The sequence below is a fragment of the Sebastes fasciatus genome, unplaced genomic scaffold (assembly GCF_043250625.1).
Source record: "Sebastes fasciatus isolate fSebFas1 unplaced genomic scaffold, fSebFas1.pri Scaffold_25, whole genome shotgun sequence".
Classification (NCBI taxonomy): Eukaryota; Metazoa; Chordata; class Actinopteri; order Perciformes; family Sebastidae; genus Sebastes; species Sebastes fasciatus.
The window spans coordinates 96,014-123,291 of NW_027428182.1; positions in this window are offsets into that span (position 1 = coordinate 96,014).

Consider the following 27,278-nt stretch of genomic DNA (forward strand, 5'->3'; position numbering starts at 1 on the left):
GGGTAGAGCAGTAGAAACAGTAGATACCAGGTTACCTTAGTAAATAGAGTCAAAGTGGGTAAAGCAGTAGAAACAGTAGATACGAGGTTACCGTAGTAAATAGAGTCAGAGTGGGTAAAGTAGAAACAGTAGATACGAGGTTACCTTAATAAATAGAGTCAGAGTGGGTAAAGTAGAAACAGGAGATACGAGGTTACCTTAGTAAATAGAGTCAGAGTGGGTAAAGCAGTAGAAACAGTAGATACGAGGTTACCTTAGTAAATAGAGTCAGAGTGGGTAAAGCAGTAGAAACAGTAGATACGAGGTTACCGTACTAAATAGAGTTAGAGTGGGTAAAGTAGAAACAGTAGATACCAGGTTACCTTAGTAAATAGAGTCAGAGTGGGTAAAGTAGAAACAGTAGATACGAGGTTACCGTTGTAAATAGTCAGAGTGGGTAAAGTAGAAACAGTAGATACCAGGTTACCTTAGTAAATAGAGTCAGAGTGGGTAAAGCAGTAGAAACAGTAGATACGAGGTTACCGTAGTAAATAGAGTCAGAGTGGGTAAAGTAGAAACAGGAGATACGAGGTTACCGTAGTAAATAGAGTCAGAGTGGGTAAAGCAGTAGAAACAATAGATACGAGGTTACCGTAGTAAATGAGTCAGAGTGGGTAAAGTAGAAACAGTAGATACGAGGTTACCTTAGTAAATAGAGTCAGAGTGGGTAAAGTAGAAACAGTAGATACCAGGTTACCTTAGTAAATAGAGTCAGAGTGGGTAAAGCAGTAGAAACAGGAGATATGAGGTTACCTTAGTAAATAGAGTCAGAGTGGGTAAAGCAGTAGAAACAATAGATACGAGGTTACCGTAGTAAATAGAGTCAGAGTGGGTAAAGCAGTAGAAACAATAGATACGAGGTTACCGTAGTAAATAGAGTCAGAGTGGGTAAAGTAGAAACAGTAGATACGAGGTTACCTTAGTAAATAGAGTCAAAGTGGGTAAAGCAGTAGAAACAGTAGATACGAGGTTACCTTAGTAAATAGAGTCAGAGTGGGTAGTGTAGAAACAGTAGATACGAGGTTACCGTAGTAAATAGAGTCAGAGTGGGTAAAGCAGTAGAAACAATAGATACGAGGTTACCGTAGTAAATAGAGTCAGAGTGGGTAAAGTAGAAACAGTAGATACGAGGTTACCTTAGTAAATAGAGTCAGAGTGGGTAAAGTAGAAACAGTAGATACCAGGTTACCTTAGTAAATAGAGTCAGAGTGGGTGAAATAGAAACAGTAGATACCAGGTTACCTTAGTAAATAGAGTCAGAGTGGGTAAAGTAGAAACAGTAGATATGAGATTACCGTAGTAAATAGAGTCAGAGTGGGTAAAGTAGAAACAGTAGACACGAGGTTACCTTAGTAAATAGAGTCAGAGTGGGTAAAGTAGAAACAGTAGACACGAGGTTACCTTAGTAAATAGAGTCAGAGTGGGTAAAGTAGAAACAGTAGACACGAGGTTACCGTAGTAAATAGAGTCAGAGTGGGTAAAGTAGAAACAGTAGACACGAGGTTACCTTAGTAAATAGAGTCAGAGTGGGTAAAGTAGAAACAGTAGACACGAGGTTACCTTAGTAAATAGAGTCAGAGTGGGTAAAGTAGAAACAGTAGACACGAGGTTACCATAGTAAATAGAGTCAGAGTGGGTAAAGTAGAAACAGTAGACACGAGGTTACCTTAGTAAATAGAGTCAGAGTGAGTAAAGTAGAAACAGGAGATACGAGGTTACCTTAGTAAATAGAGTCAGAGTGGGTAAAGCAGTAAAAACAGTAGATACCAGGTTATCTTAGTAAATAGAGTCAGAGTGGGTAAAGCAGTAGAAACAGTAGATACGAGGTTACCGTAGTAAATAGAGTCAGAGTGGGAAAAGTAGAAACAGTAGATACCAGGTTACCTAAGTAAATAGAGTCAGAGTGGGTAAAGTAGAAACAGTAGATACCAGGTTACCTTAGTAAATAGAGTCAGAGTGGGTAAAGTAGAAACAGTAGATACCAGGTTACCTTAGTAAATAGAGTCAGAGTGAGTAAAGTAGAAACAGTAGATACGAGGTTACCGTAGTAAATAGAGTCAGAGTGGGTAAAGCAGTAGAAACAGTAGATACGAGGTTACCTTAGTAAATAGAGTCAGAGTGGGTAAAGCAGTAGAAACAGTAGATACCAGGTTACCTTAGTAAATAGAGTCAGAGTGGGTAAAGCAGTAGAAACAGTAGATACGAGGTTACCTTAGTAAATAGAGTCAGAGTGGGTAAAGCAGTAGAAACAATAGATACGAGGTTACCGTAGTAAATAGAGTCAGAGTGGGTAAAGTAGAAACAGTAGATACGAGGTTACCTTAGTAAATAGAGTCAGAGTGGGTAAAGTAGAAACAGTAGATACGAGGTTACCTTAGTAAATAGAGTCAGAGTGGGTAGTGTAGAAACAGTAGATACCAAGTTACCTTAGTAAATAGAGTCAGAGTGGGTAAAGTAGAAACAGTAGATACCAGGTTACCTTAGTAAATAGAGTCAAAGTGGGTAAAGCAGTAGAAACAGTAGATACGAGGTTACCTTAGTAAATAGAATCAGAGTGGGTAAAGTAGAAACAGTAGATACGAGGTTACCTTAGTAAATAGAGTCAGAGTGGGTAGTGTAGAAACAGTAGATACCAAGTTACCTTAGTAAATAGAGTCAGAGTGGGTAAAGTAGAAACAGTAGATACGAGGTTACGTTAGTAAATAGAGTCAGAGTGGGTAAAGTAGAAACAGTAGATACCAGGTTACCTTAGTAAATAGTCAGAGTGGGTAAAGCAGTAGAAACAATAGATACGAGGTTACCTTAGTAAATAGAGTCAAAGTGGGTAAAGCAGTAGAAACAATAGATACGAGGTTACCGTAGTAAATAGAGTCAGAGTGGGTAAAGTAGAAACAGGAGATACGAGGTTACCTTAGTAAATAGAGTCAGAGTGGGTAAAGCAGTAGAAACATTAGATACGAGGTTACCGTAGTAAATAGAGTCAGAGTGGGTAAAGTAGAAACAGTAGATACCAGGTTACCTTAGTAAATAGAGTCAGAGTGGGTAAAGCAGTAGAAACAGTAGATACGAGGTTACCGTAGTAAATAGAGTCAGAGTGGGTAAAGAAGAAACAGGAGATACGAGGTTACCGTAGTAAATAGAGTCAGAGTGGGTAAAGCAGTAGAAACAATAGATACGAGGTTACCGTAGTAAATAGAGTCAGAGTGGGTAAAGTAGAAACAGTAGATACGAGGTTACCTTAGTAAATAGAGTCAAAGTGGGTAAAGTAGAAACAGTAGATACCAGGTTACCTTAGTAAATAGAGTCAGAGTGGGTAAAGTAGAAACAGTAGATACGAGGTTACCTTAGTAAATAGAGTCAGAGTGGGTAAAGTAGAAACAGTAGATACGAGGTTACCTTAGTAAATAGAGTCAGAGTGGGTAAAGTAGAAACAGTAGATACCAGGTTACCTTAGTAAATAGAGTCAGAGTGGGTAAAGTAGAAACAGTAGATACGAGGTTACCTTAGTAAATAGAGTCAGAGTGGGTAAAGCAGTAGAAACAGTAGATACGAGGTTACCGTAGTAAATAGAGTCAGAGTGGGTAAAGTAGAAACAGTAGATACGAGGTTACCTTAGTAAATAGAGTCAAAGTGGGTAAAGTAGAAACAGTAGATACCAGGTTACCTTAGTAAATAGAGTTAAAGTGGGTAAAGCAGTAGAAACAGTAGATACGAGGTTACCTTAGTAAATAGAGTCAGAGTGGGTAAAGTAGAAACAGTAGATACGAGGTTACCTTAGTAAATAGAGTCAGAGTGGGTAAAGTAGAAACAGTAGACACGAGGTTACCTTAGTAAATAGAGTCAGAGTGAGTAAAGTAGAAACAGGAGATACGAGGTTACCTTAGTAAATAGAGTCAGAGTGAGTAAAGTAGAAACAGGAGATACGAGGTTACCTTAGTAAATAGAGTCAGAGTGAGTAAAGTAGAAACAGTAGACACGAGGTTACCTTAGTAAATAGAGTCAGAGTGAGTAAAGTAGAAACAGGAGATACGAGGTTACCTTAGTAAATAGAGTCAGAGTGAGTAAAGTAGAAACAGGAGATACGAGGTTACCTTAGTAAATAGAGTCAGAGTGGGTAAAGTAGAAACAGTAGACACGAGGTTACCGTACTAAATAGAGTCAGAGTGGGTAAAGTAGAAACAGTAGATACCAGGTTACCTTAGTAAATAGAGTCAGAGTGGGTGAAATAGAAACAGTAGATACCAGGTTACCTTAGTAAATAGAGTCAGAGTGGGTAAAGTAGAAACAGTAGATATGAGGTTACCGTAGTAAATAGAGTCAGAGTGGGTAAAGTAGAAACAGTAGACACGAGGTTACCTTAGTAAATAGAGTCAGAGTGGGTAAAGTAGAAACAGTAGACACGAGGTTACCTTAGTAAATAGAGTCAGAGTGGGTAGTGTAGAAACAGTAGATACCAAGTTACCTTAGTAAATAGAGTCAGAGTGGGTAAAGTAGAAACAGTAGATACGAGGTTACGTTAGTAAATAGAGTCAGAGTGGGTAAAGTAGAAACAGTAGATACCAGGTTACCTTAGTAAATAGTCAGAGTGGGTAAAGCAGTAGAAACAATAGATACGAGGTTACCTTAGTAAATAGAGTCAAAGTGGGTAAAGCAGTAGAAACAATAGATACGAGGTTACCGTAGTAAATAGAGTCAGAGTGGGTAAAGTAGAAACAGGAGATACGAGGTTACCTTAGTAAATAGAGTCAGAGTGAGTAAAGCAGTAGAAACAGTAGATACGAGGTTACCGTAGTAAATAGAGTCAGAGTGGGTAAAGTAGAAACAGGAGATACGAGGTTACCGTAGTAAATAGATTCAGAGTGGGTAAAGCAGTAGAAACAATAGATACGAGGTTACCGTAGTAAATAGAGTCAGAGTGGGTAAAGTAGAAACAGTAGATACGAGGTTACCTTAGTAAATAGAGTCAGAGTGGGTAAAGTAGAAACAGTAGATACCAGGTTACCTTAGTAAATAGAGTCAGAGTGGGTAAAGCAGTAGAAACAGTAGATACCAGGTTACCGTAGTAAATAGAGTCAGAGTGGGTAAAGTAGAAACAGGAGATACGAGGTTACCGTAGTAAATAGAGTCAGAGTGGGTAAAGCAGTAGAAACAATAGATACGAGGTTACCGTAGTAAATAGAGTCAGAGTGGGTAAAGTAGAAACAGTAGATACGAGGTTACCTTAGTAAATAGAGTCAAAGTGGGTAAAGTAGAAACAGTAGATACCAGGTTACCTTAGTAAATAGAGTCAGAGTGGGTAAAGTAGAAACAGTAGATACGAGGTTACCTTAGTAAATAGAGTCAGAGTGGGTAAAGTAGAAACAGTAGATACGAGGTTACCTTAGTAAATAGAGTCAGAGTGGGTAAAGTAGAAACAGTAGATACCAGGTTACCTTAGTAAATAGAGTCAGAGTGGGTAAAGTAGAAACAGTAGATACGAGGTTACCTTAGTAAATAGAGTCAGAGTGGGTAAAGCAGTAGAAACAGTAGATACGAGGTTACCGTAGTAAATAGAGTCAGAGTGGGTAAAGTAGAAACAGTAGATACGAGGTTACCTTAGTAAATAGAGTCAAAGTGGGTAAAGTAGAAACAGTAGATACCAGGTTACCTTAGTAAATAGAGTTAAAGTGGGTAAAGCAGTAGAAACAGTAGATACGAGGTTACCTTAGTAAATAGAGTCAGAGTGGGTAAAGTAGAAACAGTAGATACGAGGTTACCTTAGTAAATAGAGTCAGAGTGGGTAGTGTAGAAACAGTAGATACCAAGTTACCTTAGTAAATAGAGTCAGAGTGGGTAAAGTAGAAACAGTAGATACGAGGTTACCTTAGTAAATAGAGTCAGAGTGGGTAAAGTAGAAACAGTAGATACGAGGTTACCTTAGTAAATAGAGTCAGAGTGGGTAAAGTAGAAACAGTAGACACGAGGTTACCTTAGTAAATAGAGTCAGAGTGAGTAAAGTAGAAACAGGAGATACGAGGTTACCTTAGTAAATAGAGTCAGAGTGAGTAAAGTAGAAACAGGAGATACGAGGTTACCTTAGTAAATAGAGTCAGAGTGAGTAAAGTAGAAACAGGAGATACGAGGTTACCTTAGTAAATAGAGTCAGAGTGGGTAAAGTAGAAACAGTAGATACCAGGTTACCTTAGTAAATAGAGTCAGAGTGGGTAAAGTAGAAACAGTAGACACGAGGTTACCGTACTAAATAGAGTCAGAGTGGGTAAAGTAGAAACAGTAGACACGAGGTTACCTTAGTAAATAGAGTCAGAGTGGGTAAAGTAGAAACAGTAGACACGAGGTTACCTTAGTAAATAGAGTCAGAGTGGGTAGTGTAGAAACAGTAGATACCAAGTTACCTTAGTAAATAGAGTCAGAGTGGGTAAAGTAGAAACAGTAGATACGAGGTTACGTTAGTAAATAGAGTCAGAGTGGGTAAAGTAGAAACAGTAGATACCAGGTTACCTTAGTAAATAGTCAGAGTGGGTAAAGCAGTAGAAACAATAGATACGAGGTTACCTTAGTAAATAGAGTCAAAGTGGGTAAAGCAGTAGAAACAATAGATACGAGGTTACCGTAGTAAATAGAGTCAGAGTGGGTAAAGTAGAAACAGGAGATACGAGGTTACCTTAGTAAATAGAGTCAAAGTGGGTAAAGTAGAAACAGTAGATACCAGGTTACCTTAGTAAATAGAGTCAGAGTGGGTAAAGTAGAAACAGTAGATACGAGGTTACCTTAGTAAATAGAGTCAGAGTGGGTAAAGTAGAAACAGTAGATACGAGGTTACCTTAGTAAATAGAGTCAGAGTGGGTAAAGTAGAAACAGTAGATACCAGGTTACCTTAGTAAATAGAGTCAGAGTGGGTAAAGTAGAAACAGTAGATACGAGGTTACCTTAGTAAATAGAGTCAGAGTGGGTAAAGCAGTAGAAACAGTAGATACGAGGTTACCGTAGTAAATAGAGTCAGAGTGGGTAAAGTAGAAACAGTAGATACGAGGTTACCTTAGTAAATAGAGTCAAAGTGGGTAAAGTAGAAACAGTAGATACCAGGTTACCTTAGTAAATAGAGTTAAAGTGGGTAAAGCAGTAGAAACAGTAGATACGAGGTTACCTTAGTAAATAGAGTCAGAGTGGGTAAAGTAGAAACAGTAGATACGAGGTTACCTTAGTAAATAGAGTCAGAGTGGGTAGTGTAGAAACAGTAGATACCAAGTTACCTTAGTAAATAGAGTCAGAGTGGGTAAAGTAGAAACAGTAGATACGAGGTTACCTTAGTAAATAGAGTCAGAGTGGGTAAAGTAGAAACAGTAGATACGAGGTTACCTTAGTAAATAGAGTCAGAGTGGGTAAAGTAGAAACAGTAGACACGAGGTTACCTTAGTAAATAGAGTCAGAGTGAGTAAAGTAGAAACAGGAGATACGAGGTTACCTTAGTAAATAGAGTCAGAGTGAGTGAAGTAGAAACAGGAGATACGAGGTTACCTTAGTAAATAGAGTCAGAGTGAGTAAAGTAGAAACAGGAGATACGAGGTTACCTTAGTAAATAGAGTCAGAGTGGGTAAAGTAGAAACAGTAGATACCAGGTTACCTTAGTAAATAGAGTCAGAGTGGGTAAAGTAGAAACAGTAGACACGAGGTTACCGTACTAAATAGAGTCAGAGTGGGTAAAGTAGAAACAGTAGACACGAGGTTACCTTAGTAAATAGAGTCAGAGTGGGTAAAGTAGAAACAGTAGACACGAGGTTACCTTAGTAAATAGAGTCAGAGTGGGTAGTGTAGAAACAGTAGATACGAGGTTACGTTAGTAAATAGAGTCAGAGTGGGTAAAGTAGAAACAGTAGATACCAGGTTACCTTAGTAAATAGAGTCAGAGTGGGTAAAGTAGAAACAGTAGATACGAGGTTACGTTAGTAAATAGAGTCAGAGTGGGTAAAGTAGAAACAGTAGATACCAAGTTACCTTAGTAAATAGAGTCAGAGTGGGTAAAGTAGAAACAGTAGATACGAGGTTACGTTAGTAAATAGAGTCAGAGTGGGTAAAGTAGAAACAGTAGATACCAGGTTACCTTAGTAAATAGTCAGAGTGGGTAAAGCAGTAGAAACAATAGATACGAGGTTACCTTAGTAAATAGAGTCAAAGTGGGTAAAGCAGTAGAAACAATAGATACGAGGTTACCGTAGTAAATAGAGTCAGAGTGGGTAAAGTAGAAACAGGAGATACGAGGTTACCTTAGTAAATAGAGTCAGAGTGGGTAAAGCAGTAGAAACAGTAGATACGAGGTTACCGTAGTAAATAGAGTCAGAGTGGGTAAAGTAGAAACAGGAGATACGAGGTTACCGTAGTAAATAGATTCAGAGTGGGTAAAGCAGTAGAAACAATAGATACGAGGTTACCGTAGTAAATAGAGTCAGAGTGGGTAAAGTAGAAACAGTAGATACGAGGTTACCTTAGTAAATAGAGTCAGAGTGGGTAAAGTAGAAACAGTAGATACGAGGTTACCTTAGTAAATAGAGTCAGAGTGGGTAAAGTAGAAACAGTAGATACGAGGTTACCTTAGTAAATAGAGTCAGAGTGGGTAAAGTAGAAACAGTAGATACCAGGTTACCTTAGTAAATAGAGTCAGAGTGGGTAAAGCAGTAGAAACAGTAGATACGAGGTTACCGTAGTAAATAGAGTCAGAGTGGGTAAAGTAGAAACAGTAGATACGAGGTTACCTTAGTAAATAGAGTCAAAGTGGGTAAAGTAGAAACAGTAGATACCAGGTTACCTTAGTAAATAGAGTCAGAGTGGGTAAAGTAGAAACAGTAGATACGAGGTTACCTTAGTAAATAGAGTCAGAGTGGGTAAAGTAGAAACAGTAGATACGAGGTTACCTTAGTAAATAGAGTCAGAGTGGGTAAAGTAGAAACAGTAGATACCAGGTTACCTTAGTAAATAGAGTCAGAGTGGGTAAAGTAGAAACAGTAGATACGAGGTTACCTTAGTAAATAGAGTCAGAGTGGGTAAAGCAGTAGAAACAGTAGATACGAGGTTACCGTAGTAAATAGAGTCAGAGTGGGTAAAGTAGAAACAGTAGATACGAGGTTACCTTAGTAAATAGAGTCAAAGTGGGTAAAGTAGAAACAGTAGATACCAGGTTACCTTAGTAAATAGAGTTAAAGTGGGTAAAGCAGTAGAAACAGTAGATACGAGGTTACCTTAGTAAATAGAGTCAGAGTGGGTAAAGTAGAAACAGTAGATACGAGGTTACCTTAGTAAATAGAGTCAGAGTGGGTAGTGTAGAAACAGTAGATACCAAGTTACCTTAGTAAATAGAGTCAGAGTGGGTAAAGTAGAAACAGTAGATACGAGGTTACCTTAGTAAATAGAGTCAGAGTGGGTAAAGTAGAAACAGTAGATACGAGGTTACCTTAGTAAATAGAGTCAGAGTGGGTAAAGTAGAAACAGTAGACACGAGGTTACCTTAGTAAATAGAGTCAGAGTGAGTAAAGTAGAAACAGGAGATACGAGGTTACCTTAGTAAATAGAGTCAGAGTGAGTAAAGTAGAAACAGGAGATACGAGGTTACCTTAGTAAATAGAGTCAGAGTGAGTAAAGTAGAAACAGGAGATACGAGGTTACCTTAGTAAATAGAGTCAGAGTGGGTAAAGTAGAAACAGTAGATACCAGGTTACCTTAGTAAATAGAGTCAGAGTGGGTAAAGTAGAAACAGTAGACACGAGGTTACCTTAGTAAATAGAGTCAGAGTGGGTAAAGTAGAAACAGTAGATACCAGGTTACCTTAGTAAATAGAGTCAGAGTGGGTAAAGTAGAAACAGTAGACACGAGGTTACCGTAGTAAATAGAGTCAGAGTGGGTAAAGTAGAAACAGTAGATACGAGGTTACCTTAGTAAATAGAGTCAGAGTGGGTAAAGTAGAAACAGGAGATACGAGGTTACCGTAGTAAATAGAGTCAGAGTGGGTAAAGTAGAAACAGTAGACACGAGGTTACCGTACTAAATAGAGTCAGAGTGGGTAAAGTAGAAACAGTAGATACCAGGTTACCTTAGTAAATAGAGTCAGAGTGGGTGAAATAGAAACAGTAGATACCAGGTTACCTTAGTAAATAGAGTCAGAGTGGGTAAATTAGAAACAGTAGATACGAGGTTACCTTAGTAAATAGAGTCAGAGTGGGTAAAGTAGAAACAGTAGATATGAGGTTACCTTAGTAAATAGAGTCAGAGTGGGTAAATTAGAAACAGTAGATATGAGGTTACCTTAGTAAATAGAGTCAGAGTGGGTAAAGTAGAAACAGTAGACACGAGGTTACCTTAGTAAATAGAGTCAGAGTGGGTAAAGTAGAAACAGTAGACACGAGGTTACCTTAGTAAATAGAGTCAGAGTGGGTAAAGTAGAAACAGTAGACACGAGGTTACCTTAGTAAATAGAGTCAGAGTGGGTAAAGTAGAAACAGTAGACACGAGGTTACCGTAGTAAATAGAGTCAGAGTGGGTAAAGTAGAAACAGTAGACACGAGGTTACCTTAGTAAATAGAGTCAGAGTGGGTAAAGTAGAAACAGTAGATACGAGGTTACCTTAGTAAATAGAGTCAGAGTGGGTAAAGTAGAAACAGTAGACACGAGGTTACCTTAGTAAATAGAGTCAGAGTGGGTAAAGTAGAAACAGTAGATACCAGGTTACCTTAGTAAATAGAGTCAGAGTGGGTAAAGTAGAAACAGTAGATACGACGTTACCTTAGTAAATAGAGTCAGAGTGGGTAAAGTAGAAACAGTAGATACCAGGTTACCTTAGTAAATAGAGTCAGAGTGGGTAAAGTAGAAACAGTAGATACGAGGTTACCTTAATAAATAGAGTCAGAGTGGGTAAAGTAGAAACAGGAGATACGAGGTTACCTTAGTAAATAGAGTCAGAGTGGGTAAAGTAGAAACAGTAGATACGAGGTTACCTTAGTAAATAGAGTCAGAGTGGGTAAAGTAGAAACAGGAGATACGAGGTTACCTTAGTAAATAGAGTCAGAGTGGGTAAAGCAGTAGAAACAGTACATACGAGGTTACCTTAGTAAATAGAGTCAGAGTGGGTAAAGCAGTAGAAACAGTAGATACGAGGTTACCGTACTAAATAGAGTCAGAGTGGGTAAAGTAGAAACAGTAGATACCAGGTTACCTTAGTAAATAGAGTCAGAGTGGGTAAAGTAGAAACAGTAGATACGAGGTTACCGTTGTAAATAGTCAGAGTGGGTAAAGTAGAAACAGTAGATACCAGGTTACCTTAGTAAATAGAGTCAGAGTGGGTAAAGTAGAAACAGTAGATACGAGGTTACCGTAGTAAATAGAGTCAGAGTGGGTAAAGTAGAAACAGTAGATACGAGGTTACCTTAGTAAATAGAGTCAGAGTGGGTAAAGCAGTAGAAACAATAGATACGAGGTTACCGTAGTAAATAGAGTCAGAGTGGGTAAAGTAGAAACAGGAGATACGAGGTTACCTTAGTAAATAGAGTCAGAGTGGGTAAAGTAGAAACAGTAGACACGAGGTTACCTTAGTAAATAGAGTCAGAGTGGGTAAAGTAGAAACAGTAGACACGAGGTTACCGTAGTAAATAGAGTCAGAGTGGGTAAAGTAGAAACAGTAGACACGAGGTTACCTTAGTAAATAGAGTCAGAGTGGGTAAAGTAGAAACAGTAGACACGAGGTTACCATAGTAAATAGAGTCAGAGTGGGTAAAGTAGAAACAGTAGACACGAGGTTACCTTAGTAAATAGAGTCAGAGTGAGTAAAGTAGAAACAGGAGATACGAGGTTACCTTAGTAAATAGAGTCAGAGTGGGTAAAGCAGTAAAAACAGTAGATACCAGGTTATCTTAGTAAATAGAGTCAGAGTGGGTAAAGCAGTAGAAACAGTAGATACGAGGTTACCGTAGTAAATAGAGTCAGAGTGGGTAAAGTAGAAACAGTAGATACCAGGTTACCTTAGTAAATAGAGTCAGAGTGGGTAAAGTAGAAACAGTAGATACCAGGTTACCTTAGTAAATAGAGTCAGAGTGGGTAAAGTAGAAACAGTAGATACGAGGTTACTTTAGTAAATAGAGTCAGAGTGGGTAAAGTAGAAACAGTAGATACCAGGTTACCTTAGTAAATAGAGTCAGAGTGGGTAAAGTAGAAACAGTAGATACGAGGTTACCTTAGTAAATAGAGTCAGAGTGGGTAAAGTAGAAACAGTAGATATGAGGTTACCTTAGTAAATAGAGTCAGAGTGGGTAAATTAGAAACAGTAGATATGAGGTTACCTTAGTAAATAGAGTCAGAGTGGGTAAAGTAGAAACAGTAGACACGAGGTTACCTTAGTAAATAGAGTCAGAGTGGGTAAAGTAGAAACAGTAGACACGAGGTTACCTTAGTAAATAGAGTCAGAGTGGGTAAAGTAGAAACAGTAGACACGAGGTTACCTTAGTAAATAGAGTCAGAGTGGGTAAAGTAGAAACAGTAGACACGAGGTTACCGTAGTAAATAGAGTCAGAGTGGGTAAAGTAGAAACAGTAGACACGAGGTTACCTTAGTAAATAGAGTCAGAGTGGGTAAAGTAGAAACAGTAGATACGAGGTTACCTTAGTAAATAGAGTCAGAGTGGGTAAAGTAGAAACAGTAGACACGAGGTTACCTTAGTAAATAGAGTCAGAGTGGGTAAAGTAGAAACAGTAGATACCAGGTTACCTTAGTAAATAGAGTCAGAGTGGGTAAAGTAGAAACAGTAGATACGAGGTTACCTTAGTAAATAGAGTCAGAGTGGGTAAAGTAGAAACAGTAGATACCAGGTTACCTTAGTAAATAGAGTCAGAGTGGGTAAAGTAGAAACAGTAGATACGAGGTTACCTTAATAAATAGAGTCAGAGTGGGTAAAGTAGAAACAGGAGATACGAGGTTACCTTAGTAAATAGAGTCAGAGTGGGTAAAGTAGAAACAGTAGATACGAGGTTACCTTAGTAAATAGAGTCAGAGTGGGTAAAGTAGAAACAGGAGATACGAGGTTACCTTAGTAAATAGAGTCAGAGTGGGTAAAGCAGTAGAAACAGTACATACGAGGTTACCTTAGTAAATAGAGTCAGAGTGGGTAAAGCAGTAGAAACAGTAGATACGAGGTTACCGTACTAAATAGAGTCAGAGTGGGTAAAGTAGAAACAGTAGATACCAGGTTACCTTAGTAAATAGAGTCAGAGTGGGTAAAGTAGAAACAGTAGATACGAGGTTACCGTTGTAAATAGTCAGAGTGGGTAAAGTAGAAACAGTAGATACCAGGTTACCTTAGTAAATAGAGTCAGAGTGGGTAAAGTAGAAACAGTAGATACGAGGTTACCGTAGTAAATAGAGTCAGAGTGGGTAAAGTAGAAACAGTAGATACGAGGTTACCTTAGTAAATAGAGTCAGAGTGGGTAAAGCAGTAGAAACAATAGATACGAGGTTACCGTAGTAAATAGAGTCAGAGTGGGTAAAGTAGAAACAGGAGATACGAGGTTACCTTAGTAAATAGAGTCAGAGTGGGTAAAGTAGAAACAGTAGACACGAGGTTACCTTAGTAAATAGAGTCAGAGTGGGTAAAGTAGAAACAGTAGACACGAGGTTACCGTAGTAAATAGAGTCAGAGTGGGTAAAGTAGAAACAGTAGACACGAGGTTACCTTAGTAAATAGAGTCAGAGTGGGTAAAGTAGAAACAGTAGACACGAGGTTACCATAGTAAATAGAGTCAGAGTGGGTAAAGTAGAAACAGTAGACACGAGGTTACCTTAGTAAATAGAGTCAGAGTGAGTAAAGTAGAAACAGGAGATACGAGGTTACCTTAGTAAATAGAGTCAGAGTGGGTAAAGCAGTAAAAACAGTAGATACCAGGTTATCTTAGTAAATAGAGTCAGAGTGGGTAAAGCAGTAGAAACAGTAGATACGAGGTTACCGTAGTAAATAGAGTCAGAGTGGGTAAAGTAGAAACAGTAGATACCAGGTTACCTTAGTAAATAGAGTCAGAGTGGGTAAAGTAGAAACAGTAGATACCAGGTTACCTTAGTAAATAGAGTCAGAGTGGGTAAAGTAGAAACAGTAGATACGAGGTTACTTTAGTAAATAGAGTCAGAGTGGGTAAAGTAGAAACAGTAGATACCAGGTTACCTTAGTAAATAGAGTCAGAGTGGGTAAAGTAGAAACAGTAGATACGAGGTTACCTTAATAAATAGAGTCAGAGTGGGTAAAGTAGAAACAGGAGATACGAGGTTACCTTAGTAAATAGAGTCAGAGTGGGTAAAGCAGTAGAAACAGTAGATACGAGGTTACCTTAGTAAATAGAGTCAGAGTGGGTAAAGCAGTAGAAACAGTAGATACGAGGTTACCGTAGTAAATAGAGTCAGAGTGGGTAAAGTAGAAACAGTAGATACCAGGTTACCTTAGTAAATAGAGTCAGAGTGGGTAAAGTAGAAACAGTAGATACCAGGTTACCTTAGTAAATAGAGTCAGAGTGGGTAAAGTAGAAACAGTAGATATGAGGTTACCTTAGTAAATAGAGTCAGAGTGGGTAAATTAGAAACAGTAGATATGAGGTTACCTTAGTAAATAGAGTCAGAGTGGGTAAAGTAGAAACAGTAGACACGAGGTTACCTTAGTAAATAGAGTCAGAGTGGGTAAAGTAGAAACAGTAGACACGAGGTTACCTTAGTAAATAGAGTCAGAGTGGGTAAAGTAGAAACAGTAGACACGAGGTTACCTTAGTAAATAGAGTCAGAGTGGGTAAAGTAGAAACAGTAGACACGAGGTTACCGTAGTAAATAGAGTCAGAGTGGGTAAAGTAGAAACAGTAGACACGAGGTTACCTTAGTAAATAGAGTCAGAGTGGGTAAAGTAGAAACAGTAGATACGAGGTTACCTTAGTAAATAGAGTCAGAGTGGGTAAAGTAGAAACAGTAGACACGAGGTTACCTTAGTAAATAGAGTCAGAGTGGGTAAAGTAGAAACAGTAGATACCAGGTTACCTTAGTAAATAGAGTCAGAGTGGGTAAAGTAGAAACAGTAGATACGAGGTTACCTTAGTAAATAGAGTCAGAGTGGGTAAAGTAGAAACAGTAGATACCAGGTTACCTTAGTAAATAGAGTCAGAGTGGGTAAAGTAGAAACAGTAGATACGAGGTTACCTTAATAAATAGAGTCAGAGTGGGTAAAGTAGAAACAGGAGATACGAGGTTACCTTAGTAAATAGAGTCAGAGTGGGTAAAGTAGAAACAGTAGATACGAGGTTACCTTAGTAAATAGAGTCAGAGTGGGTAAAGTAGAAACAGGAGATACGAGGTTACCTTAGTAAATAGAGTCAGAGTGGGTAAAGCAGTAGAAACAGTACATACGAGGTTACCTTAGTAAATAGAGTCAGAGTGGGTAAAGCAGTAGAAACAGTAGATACGAGGTTACCGTACTAAATAGAGTCAGAGTGGGTAAAGTAGAAACAGTAGATACCAGGTTACCTTAGTAAATAGAGTCAGAGTGGGTAAAGTAGAAACAGTAGATACGAGGTTACCGTTGTAAATAGTCAGAGTGGGTAAAGTAGAAACAGTAGATACCAGGTTACCTTAGTAAATAGAGTCAGAGTGGGTAAAGTAGAAACAGTAGATACGAGGTTACCGTAGTAAATAGAGTCAGAGTGGGTAAAGTAGAAACAGTAGATACGAGGTTACCTTAGTAAATAGAGTCAGAGTGGGTAAAGCAGTAGAAACAATAGATACGAGGTTACCGTAGTAAATAGAGTCAGAGTGGGTAAAGTAGAAACAGGAGATACGAGGTTACCTTAGTAAATAGAGTCAGAGTGGGTAAAGTAGAAACAGTAGACACGAGGTTACCTTAGTAAATAGAGTCAGAGTGGGTAAAGTAGAAACAGTAGACACGAGGTTACCGTAGTAAATAGAGTCAGAGTGGGTAAAGTAGAAACAGTAGACACGAGGTTACCTTAGTAAATAGAGTCAGAGTGGGTAAAGTAGAAACAGTAGACACGAGGTTACCATAGTAAATAGAGTCAGAGTGGGTAAAGTAGAAACAGTAGACACGAGGTTACCTTAGTAAATAGAGTCAGAGTGGGTAAAGTAGAAACAGTAGATACGAGGTTACCGTTGTAAATAGTCAGAGTGGGTAAAGTAGAAACAGTAGATACCAGGTTACCTTAGTAAATAGAGTCAGAGTGGGTAAAGTAGAAACAGTAGATACGAGGTTACCGTAGTAAATAGAGTCAGAGTGGGTAAAGTAGAAACAGTAGATACGAGGTTACCTTAGTAAATAGAGTCAGAGTGGGTAAAGCAGTAGAAACAATAGATACGAGGTTACCGTAGTAAATAGAGTCAGAGTGGGTAAAGTAGAAACAGGAGATACGAGGTTACCTTAGTAAATAGAGTCAGAGTGGGTAAAGTAGAAACAGTAGACACGAGGTTACCTTAGTAAATAGAGTCAGAGTGGGTAAAGTAGAAACAGTAGACACGAGGTTACCGTAGTAAATAGAGTCAGAGTGGGTAAAGTAGAAACAGTAGACACGAGGTTACCTTAGTAAATAGAGTCAGAGTGGGTAAAGTAGAAACAGTAGACACGAGGTTACCATAGTAAATAGAGTCAGAGTGGGTAAAGTAGAAACAGTAGACACGAGGTTACCTTAGTAAATAGAGTCAGAGTGAGTAAAGTAGAAACAGGAGATACGAGGTTACCTTAGTAAATAGAGTCAGAGTGGGTAAAGCAGTAAAAACAGTAGATACCAGGTTATCTTAGTAAATAGAGTCAGAGTGGGTAAAGCAGTAGAAACAGTAGATACGAGGTTACCGTAGTAAATAGAGTCAGAGTGGGTAAAGTAGAAACAGTAGATACCAGGTTACCTTAGTAAATAGAGTCAGAGTGGGTAAAGTAGAAACAGTAGATACCAGGTTACCTTAGTAAATAGAGTCAGAGTGGGTAAAGTAGAAACAGTAGATACGAGGTTACTTTAGTAAATAGAGTCAGAGTGGGTAAAGTAGAAACAGTAGATACCAGGTTACCTTAGTAAATAGAGTCAGAGTGGGTAAAGTAGAAACAGTAGATACGAGGTTACCTTAATAAATAGAGTCAGAGTGGGTAAAGTAGAAACAGGAGATACGAGGTTACCTTAGTAAATAGAGTCAGAGTGGGTAAAGCAGTAGAAACAGTAGATACGAGGTTACCTTAGTAAATAGAGTCAGAGTGGGTAAAGCAGTAGAAACAGTAGATACGAGGTTACCGTAGTAAATAGAGTCAGAGTGGGTAAAGTAGAAACAGTAGATACCAGGTTACCTTAGTAAATAGAGTCAGAGTGGGTAAAGTAGAAACAGTAGATACCAGGTTACCTTAGTAAATAGAGTCAGAGTGGGTAAAGTAGAAACAGTAGATATGAGGTTACCTTAGTAAATAGAGTCAGAGTGGGTAAATTAGAAACAGTAGATATGAGGTTACCTTAGTAAATAGAGTCAGAGTGGGTAAAGTAGAAACAGTAGACACGAGGTTACCTTAGTAAATAGAGTCAGAGTGGGTAAAGTAGAAACAGTAGACACGAGGTTACCTTAGTAAATAGAGTCAGAGTGGGTAAAGTAGAAACAGTAGACACGAGGTTACCTTAGTAAATAGAGTCAGAGTGGGTAAAGTAGAAACAGTAGACACGAGGTTACCGTAGTAAATAGAGTCAGAGTGGGTAAAGTAGAAACAGTAGACACGAGGTTACCTTAGTAAATAGAGTCAGAGTGGGTAAAGTAGAAACAGTAGATACGAGGTTACCTTAGTAAATAGAGTCAGAGTGGGTAAAGTAGAAACAGTAGACACGAGGTTACCTTAGTAAATAGAGTCAGAGTGGGTAAAGTAGAAACAGTAGATACCAGGTTACCTTAGTAAATAGAGTCAGAGTGGGTAAAGTAGAAACAGTAGATACGAGGTTACCTTAGTAAATAGAGTCAGAGTGGGTAAAGTAGAAACAGTAGATACCAGGTTACCTTAGTAAATAGAGTCAGAGTGGGTAAAGTAGAAACAGTAGATACGAGGTTACCTTAATAAATAGAGTCAGAGTGGGTAAAGTAGAAACAGGAGATACGAGGTTACCTTAGTAAATAGAGTCAGAGTGGGTAAAGTAGAAACAGTAGATACGAGGTTACCTTAGTAAATAGAGTCAGAGTGGGTAAAGTAGAAACAGGAGATACGAGGTTACCTTAGTAAATAGAGTCAGAGTGGGTAAAGCAGTAGAAACAGTACATACGAGGTTACCTTAGTAAATAGAGTCAGAGTGGGTAAAGCAGTAGAAACAGTAGATACGAGGTTACCGTACTAAATAGAGTCAGAGTGGGTAAAGTAGAAACAGTAGATACCAGGTTACCTTAGTAAATAGAGTCAGAGTGGGTAAAGTAGAAACAGTAGATACGAGGTTACCGTTGTAAATAGTCAGAGTGGGTAAAGTAGAAACAGTAGATACCAGGTTACCTTAGTAAATAGAGTCAGAGTGGGTAAAGTAGAAACAGTAGATACGAGGTTACCGTAGTAAATAGAGTCAGAGTGGGTAAAGTAGAAACAGTAGATACGAGGTTACCTTAGTAAATAGAGTCAGAGTGGGTAAAGCAGTAGAAACAATAGATACGAGGTTACCGTAGTAAATAGAGTCAGAGTGGGTAAAGTAGAAACAGGAGATACGAGGTTACCTTAGTAAATAGAGTCAGAGTGGGTAAAGTAGAAACAGTAGACACGAGGTTACCTTAGTAAATAGAGTCAGAGTGGGTAAAGTAGAAACAGTAGACACGAGGTTACCGTAGTAAATAGAGTCAGAGTGGGTAAAGTAGAAACAGTAGACACGAGGTTACCTTAGTAAATAGAGTCAGAGTGGGTAAAGTAGAAACAGTAGACACGAGGTTACCATAGTAAATAGAGTCAGAGTGGGTAAAGTAGAAACAGTAGACACGAGGTTACCTTAGTAAATAGAGTCAGAGTGAGTAAAGTAGAAACAGGAGATACGAGGTTACCTTAGTAAATAGAGTCAGAGTGGGTAAAGCAGTAAAAACAGTAGATACCAGGTTATCTTAGTAAATAGAGTCAGAGTGGGTAAAGCAGTAGAAACAGTAGATACGAGGTTACCGTAGTAAATAGAGTCAGAGTGGGTAAAGTAGAAACAGTAGATACCAGGTTACCTTAGTAAATAGAGTCAGAGTGGGTAAAGTAGAAACAGTAGATACCAGGTTACCTTAGTAAATAGAGTCAGAGTGGGTAAAGTAGAAACAGTAGATACGAGGTTACTTTAGTAAATAGAGTCAGAGTGGGTAAAGTAGAAACAGTAGATACCAGGTTACCTTAGTAAATAGAGTCAGAGTGGGTAAAGTAGAAACAGTAGATACGAGGTTACCTTAATAAATAGAGTCAGAGTGGGTAAAGTAGAAACAGGAGATACGAGGTTACCTTAGTAAATAGAGTCAGAGTGGGTAAAGCAGTAGAAACAGTAGATACGAGGTTACCTTAGTAAATAGAGTCAGAGTGGGTAAAGCAGTAGAAACAGTAGATACGAGGTTACCGTAGTAAATAGAGTCAGAGTGGGTAAAGTAGAAACAGTAGATACCAGGTTACCTTAGTAAATAGAGTCAGAGTGGGTAAAGTAGAAACAGTAGATACCAGGTTACCTTAGTAAATAGAGTCAGAGTGGGTAAAGTAGAAAGAGTAGATACGAGGTTACCTTAGTAAATAGAGTCAGAGTGGGTAAAGTAGAAACAGTAGATACCAGGTTACCTTAGTAAATAGAGTCAGAGTGGGTAAAGTAGAAACAGTAGATACGAGGTTAACTTAATAAATAGAGTCAGAGTGGGTAAAGTAGAAACAGGAGATACGAGGTTACCTTAGTAAATAGAGTCAGAGTGGGTAAAGCAGTAGAAACAGTAGATACGAGGTTACCTTAGTAAATAGAGTCAGAGTGGGTAAAGCAGTAGAAACAGTAGATACCAGGTTACCTTAGTAAATAGTCAAAGTGGGTAGAGCAGTAGAAACAGTAGATACGAGGTTACCTTAGTAAATAGATTCAGAGTGGGTAAAGCAGTAGAAACAGTAGATACGAGGTTACCGTACTAAATAGAGTCAGAGTGGGTAAAGTAGAAACAGTAGATACCAGGTTACCTTAGTAAATAGAGTCAGAGTGGGTAAAGTAGAAACAGTAGATACGAGGTTACCGTAGTAAATAGAGTCAGAGTGGGTAAAGTAGAAACAGTAGATACCAGGTTACCTTAGTAAATAGAGTCAGAGTGGGTAAAGCAGTAGAAACAATAGATACGAGGTTACCGTAGTAAATAGAGTCAGAGTGGGTAAAGTAGAAACAGGAGATACGAGGTTACCTTAGTAAATAGAGTCAGAGTGGGTAAAGCAGTAGAAACAGTAGATACGAGGTTACCGTAGTAAATAGAGTCAGAGTGGGTAAAGTAGAAACAGGAGATACGAGGTTACCGTAGTAAATAGAGTCAGAGTGGGTAAAGCAGTAGAAACAATAGATACGAGGTTACCGTAGTAAATAGAGTCAGAGTGGGTAAAGTAGAAACAGTAGATACGAGGTTACCTTAATAAATAGAGTCAGAGTGGGTAAAGTAGAAACAGGAGATACGAGGTTACCTTAATAAATAGAGTCAGAGTGGGTAAAGTAGAAACAGGAGATACGAGGTTACCTTAGTAAATAGAGTCAGAGTGGGTAAAGCAGTAGAAACAGTAGATACGAGGTTACCTTAGTAAATAGAGTCAGAGTGGGTAAAGCAGTAGAAACAGTAGATACCAGGTTACCTTAGTAAATAGTCAAAGTGGGTAGAGCAGTAGAAACAGTAGATACCAGGTTACCTTAGTAAATAGAGTCAAAGTGGGTAAAGCAGTAGAAACAGTAGATACGAGGTTACCTTAGTAAATAGAGTCAAAGTGGGTAAAGCAGTAGAAACAGTAGATACGAGGTTACCGTAGTAAATAGAGTCAGAGTGGGTAAAGTAGAAACAGTAGATACGAGGTTACCTTAGTAAATAGAGTCAGAGTGGGTAAAGTAGAAACAGTAGATACGAGGTTACCTTAGTAAATAGAGTCAGAGTGGGTAAAGTAGAAACAGGAGATACGAGGTTACCTTAGTAAATAGAGTCAGAGTGGGTAAAGCAGTAGAAACAGTAGATACGAGGTTACCTTAGTAAATAGAGTCAGAGTGGGTAAAGCAGTAGAAACAGTAGATACGAGGTTACCGTACTAAATAGAGTCAGAGTGGGTAAAGTAGAAACAGTAGATACCAGGTTACCTTAGTAAATAGAGTCAGAGTGGGTAAAGTAGAAACAGTAGATACGAGGTTACCGTTGTAAATAGTCAGAGTGGGTAAAGTAGAAACAGTAGATACCAGGTTACCTTAGTAAATAGAGTCAGAGTGGGTAAAGTAGAAACAGTAGATACGAGGTTACCGTAGTAAATAGAGTCAGAGTGGGTAAAGTAGAAACAGTAGATACCAGGTTACCTTAGTAAATAGAGTCAGAGTGGGTAAAGCAGTAGAAACAATAGATACGAGGTTACCGTAGTAAATAGAGTCAGAGTGGGTAAAGTAGAAACAGGAGATACGAGGTTACCTTAGTAAATAGAGTCAGAGTGGGTAAAGCAGTAGAAACAGTAGATACGAGGTTACCGTAGTAAATAGAGTCAGAGTGGGTAAAGTAGAAACAGTAGATACGAGGTTACCTTAGTAAATAGAGTCAAAGTGGGTAAAGTAGAAACAGTAGATACCAGGTTACCGTAGTAAATAGAGTCAAAGTGGGTAAAGCAGTAGAAACAGTAGATACGAGGTTACCTTAGTAAATAGAGTCAGAGTGGGTAAAGTAGAAACAGTAGATACGAGGTTACCTTAGTAAATAGAGTCAGAGTGGGTAGTGTAGAAACAGTAGATACCAAGTTACCTTAGTAAATAGAGTCAGAGTGGGTAAAGTAGAAACAGTAGATACGAGGTTACCTTAGTAAATAGAGTCAGAGTGGGTAAAGTAGAAACAGTAGATACGAGGTTACCGTAGTAAATAGAGTCAGAGTGGGTAAAGTAGAAACAGTAGATACCAGGTTACCTTAGTAAATAGATTCAGAGTGGGTAAAGCAGTAGAAACAATAGATACGAGGTTACCGTAGTAAATAGAGTCAGAGTGGGTAAAGTAGAAACAGGAGATACGAGGTTACCTTAGTAAATAGAGTCAGAGTGGGTAAAGCAGTAGAAACAGTAGATACGAGGTTACCGTAGTAAATAGAGTCAGAGTGGGTAAAGTAGAAACAGTAGACACGAGGTTACCTTAGTAAATAGAGTCAGAGTGGGTAAAGTAGAAACAGTAGACACGAGGTTACCATAGTAAATAGAGTCAGAGTGGGTAAAGTAGAAACAGTAGACACGAGGTTACCTTAGTAAATAGAGTCAGAGTGAGTAAAGTAGAAACAGGAGATACGAGGTTACCTTAGTAAATAGAGTCAGAGTGGGTAAAGCAGTAGAAACAGTAGATACGAGGTTACCGTAGTAAATAGAGTCAGAGTGGGTAAAGCAGTAGAAACAGTAGACACGAGGTTACCATAGTAAATAGAGTCAGAGTGGGTAAAGTAGAAACAGTAGACACGAGGTTACCTTAGTAAATAGAGTCAGAGTGAGTAAAGTAGAAACAGGAGATACGAGGTTACCTTAGTAAATAGAGTCAGAGTGGGTAAAGCAGTAAAAACAGTAGATACCAGGTTATCTTAGTAAATAGAGTCAGAGTGGGTAAAGCAGTAGAAACAGTAGATACGAGGTTACCGTAGTAAATAGAGTCAGAGTGGGTAAAGTAGAAACAGTAGATACCAGGTTACCTTAGTAAATAGAGTCAGAGTGGCTAAAGTAGAAACAGTAGATACCAGGTTACCTTAGTAAATAGAGTCAGAGTGGGTAAAGTAGAAACAGTAGATACGAGGTTACCTTAGTAAATAGAGTCAGAGTGGGTAAAGTAGAAACAGTAGATACCAGGTTACCTTAGTAAATAGAGTCAGAGTGGGTAAAGTAGAAACAGTAGATACAAGGTTACCGTAGTAAATAGAGTCAGAGTGGGTAAAGTAGAAACAGTAGATACCAGGTTACCTTAGTAAATAGAGTCAGAGTGGGTAAAGCAGTAGAAACAATAGATACGAGGTTACCGTAGTAAATAGAGTCAGAGTGGGTAAAGTAGAAACAGGAGATACGAGGTTACCTTAGTAAATAGAGTCAGAGTGGGTAAAGCAGTAGAAACAGTAGATACGAGGTTACCGTAGTAAATAGAGTCAGAGTGGGTAAAGTAGAAACAGGAGATACGAGGTTACCGTAGTAAATAGAGTCAGAGTGGGTAAAGCAGTAGAAACAATAGATACGAGGTTACCGTAGTAAATAGAGTCAGAGTGGGTAAAGTAGAAACAGTAGATACGAGGTTACCTTAATAAATAGAGTCAGAGTGGGTAAAGTAGAAACAGGAGATACGAGGTTACCTTAATAAATAGAGTCAGAGTGGGTAAAGTAGAAACAGGAGATACGAGGTTACCTTAGTAAATAGAGTCAGAGTGGGTAAAGCAGTAGAAACAGTAGATACGAGGTTACCTTAGTAAATAGAGTCAGAGTGGGTAAAGCAGTAGAAACAGTAGATACCAGGTTACCTTAGTAAATAGTCAAAGTGGGTAGAGCAGTAGAAACAGTAGATACCAGGTTACCTTAGTAAATAGAGTCAAAGTGGGTAATGCAGTAGAAACAGTAGATACGAGGTTACCGTAGTAAATAGAGTCAGAGTGGGTAAAGTAGAAACAGTAGATACGAGGTTACCTTAGTAAATAGAGTCAGAGTGGGTAAAGTAGAAACAGTAGATACGAGGTTACCTTAGTAAATAGAGTCAGAGTGGGTAAAGTAGAAACAGGAGATACGAGGTTACCTTAGTAAATAGAGTCAGAGTGGGTAAAGCAGTAGAAACAGTAGATACGAGGTTACCTTAGTAAATAGAGTCAGAGTGGGTAAAGCAGTAGAAACAGTAGATACGAGGTTACCGTACTAAATAGAGTCAGAGTGGGTAAAGTAGAAACAGTAGATACCAGGTTACCTTAGTAAATAGAGTCAGAGTGGGTAAAGTAGAAACAGTAGATACGAGGTTACCGTTGTAAATAGTCAGAGTGGGTAAAGTAGAAACAGTAGATACCAGGTTACCTTAGTAAATAGAGTCAGAGTGGGTAAAGTAGAAACAGTAGATACGAGGTTACCGTAGTAAATAGAGTCAGAGTGGGTAAAGTAGAAACAGTAGATACCAGGTTACCTTAGTAAATAGAGTCAGAGTGGGTAAAGCAGTAGAAACAATAGATACGAGGTTACCGTAGTAAATAGAGTCAGAGTGGGTAAAGTAGAAACAGGAGATACGAGGTTACCTTAGTAAATAGAGTCAGAGTGGGTAAAGCAGTAGAAACAGTAGATACGAGGTTACCGTAGTAAATAGAGTCAGAGTGGGTAAAGTAGAAACAGGAGATACGAGGTTACCGTAGTAAATAGAGTCAGAGTGGGTAAAGCAGTAGAAACAATAGATACGAGGTTACCGTAGTAAATAGAGTCAGAGTGGGTAAAGTAGAAACAGTAGATACGAGGTTACCTTAGTAAATAGAGTCAAAGTGGGTAAAGTAGAAACAGTAGATACCAGGTTACCGTAGTAAATAGAGTCAAAGTGGGTAAAGCAGTAGAAACAGTAGATACGAGGTTACCGTAGTAAATAGAGTCAGAGTGGGTAAAGTAGAAACAGTAGATACGAGGTTACCTTAGTAAATAGAGTCAGAGTGGGTAAAGTAGAAACAGTAGATACGAGGTTACCTTAGTAAATAGAGTCAGAGTGGGTAGTGTAGAAACAGTAGATACCAAGTTACCTTAGTAAATAGAGTCAGAGTGGGTAAAGTAGAAACAGTAGATACGAGGTTACCTTAGTAAATAGAGTCAGAGTGGGTAAAGTAGAAACAGTAGATACGAGGTTACCGTTGTAAATAGTCAGAGTGGGTAAAGTAGAAACAGTAGATACCAGGTTACCTTAGTAAATAGAGTCAGAGTGGGTAAAGTAGAAACAGTAGATACGAGGTTACCGTAGTAAATAGAGTCAGAGTGGGTAAAGTAGAAACAGTAGATACCAGGTTACCTTAGTAAATAGAGTCAGAGTGGGTAAAGCAGTAGAAACAATAGATACGAGGTTACCGTAGTAAATAGAGTCAGAGTGGGTAAAGTAGAAACAGGAGATACGAGGTTACCTTAGTAAATAGAGTCAGAGTGGGTAAAGCAGTAGAAACAGTAGATACGAGGTTACCGTAGTAAATAGAGTCAGAGTGGGTAAAGTAGAAACAGTAGACACGAGGTTACCTTAGTAAATAGAGTCAGAGTGGGTAAAGTAGAAACAGTAGACACGAGGTTACCATAGTAAATAGAGTCAGAGTGGGTAAAGTAGAAACAGTAGACACGAGGTTACCTTAGTAAATAGAGTCAGAGTGAGTAAAGTAGAAACAGGAGATACGAGGTTACCTTAGTAAATAGAGTCAGAGTGGGTAAAGCAGTAGAAACAGTAGATACGAGGTTACCGTAGTAAATAGAGTCAGAGTGGGTAAAGTAGAAACAGTAGATACGAGGTTACCTTAATAAATAGAGTCAGAGTGGGTAAAGTAGAAACAGGAGATACGAGGTTACCTTAGTAAATAGAGTCAGAGTGGGTAAAGCAGTAGAAACAGTAGATACGAGGTTACCTTAGTAAATAGTCAAAGTGGGTAGAGCAGTAGAAACAGTAGATACCAGGTTACCTTAGTAAATAGAGTCAAAGTGGGTAAAGCAGTAGAAACAGTAGATACGAGGTTACCTTAGTAAATAGAGTCAGAGTGGGTAAAGCAGTAGAAACAGTAGATACGAGGTTACCGTACTAAATAGAGTCAGAGTGGGTAAAGTAGAAACAGTAGATACCAGGTTACCTTAGTAAATAGAGTCAGAGTGGGTAAAGTAGAAACAGTAGATACGAGGTTACCGTAGTAAATAGAGTCAGAGTGGGTAAAGTAGAAACAGTAGATACCAGGTTACCTTAGTAAATAGAGTCAGAGTGGGTAAAGCAGTAGAAACAATAGATACGAGGTTACCGTAGTAAATAGAGTCAGAGTGGGTAAAGTAGAAACAGGAGATACGAGGTTACCTTAGTAAATAGAGTCAGAGTGGGTAAAGCAGTAGAAACAGTAGATACGAGGTTACCGTAGTAAATAGAGTCAGAGTGGGTAAAGTAGAAACAGGAGATACGAGGTTACCGTAGTAAATAGAGTCAGAGTGGGTAAAGCAGTAGAAACAATAGATACGAGGTTACCGTAGTAAATAGAGTCAGAGTGGGTAAAGTAGAAACAGTAGATACGAGGTTACCTTAATAAATAGAGTCAGAGTGGGTAAAGTAGAAACAGGAGATACGAGGTTACCTTAATAAATAGAGTCAGAGTGGGTAAAGTAGAAACAGGAGATACGAGGTTACCTTAGTAAATAGAGTCAGAGTGGGTAAAGCAGTAGAAACAGTAGATACGAGGTTACCTTAGTAAAGAGAGTCAGAGTGGGTAAAGCAGTAGAAACAGTAGATACCAGGTTACCTTAGTAAATAGTCAAAGTGGGTAGAGCAGTAGAAACAGTAGATACCAGGTTACCTTAGTAAATAGAGTCAAAGTGGGTAAAGCAGTAGAAACAGTAGATACGAGGTTACCTTAGTAAATAGAGTCAAAGTGGGTAAAGCAGTAGAAACAGTAGATACGAGGTTACCGTAGTAAATAGAGTCAGAGTGGGTAAAGTAGAAACAGTAGATACGAGGTTACCTTAGTAAATAGAGTCAGAGTGGGTAAAGTAGAAACAGTAGATACGAGGTTACTTTAGTAAATAGAGTCAGAGTGGGTAAAGTAGAAACAGGAGATACGAGGTTACCTTAGTAAATAGAGTCAGAGTGGGTAAAGCAGTAGAAACAGTAGATACGAGGTTACCTTAGTAAATAGAGTCAGAGTGGGTAAAGCAGTAGAAACAGTAGATACGAGGTTACCGTACTAAATAGAGTCAGAGTGGGTAAAGTAGAAACAGTAGATACCAGGTTACCTTAGTAAATAGAGTCAGAGTGGGTAAAGTAGAAACAGTAGATACCAGGTTACCTTAGTAAATAGAGTCAGAGTGGGTAAAGTAGAAACAGTA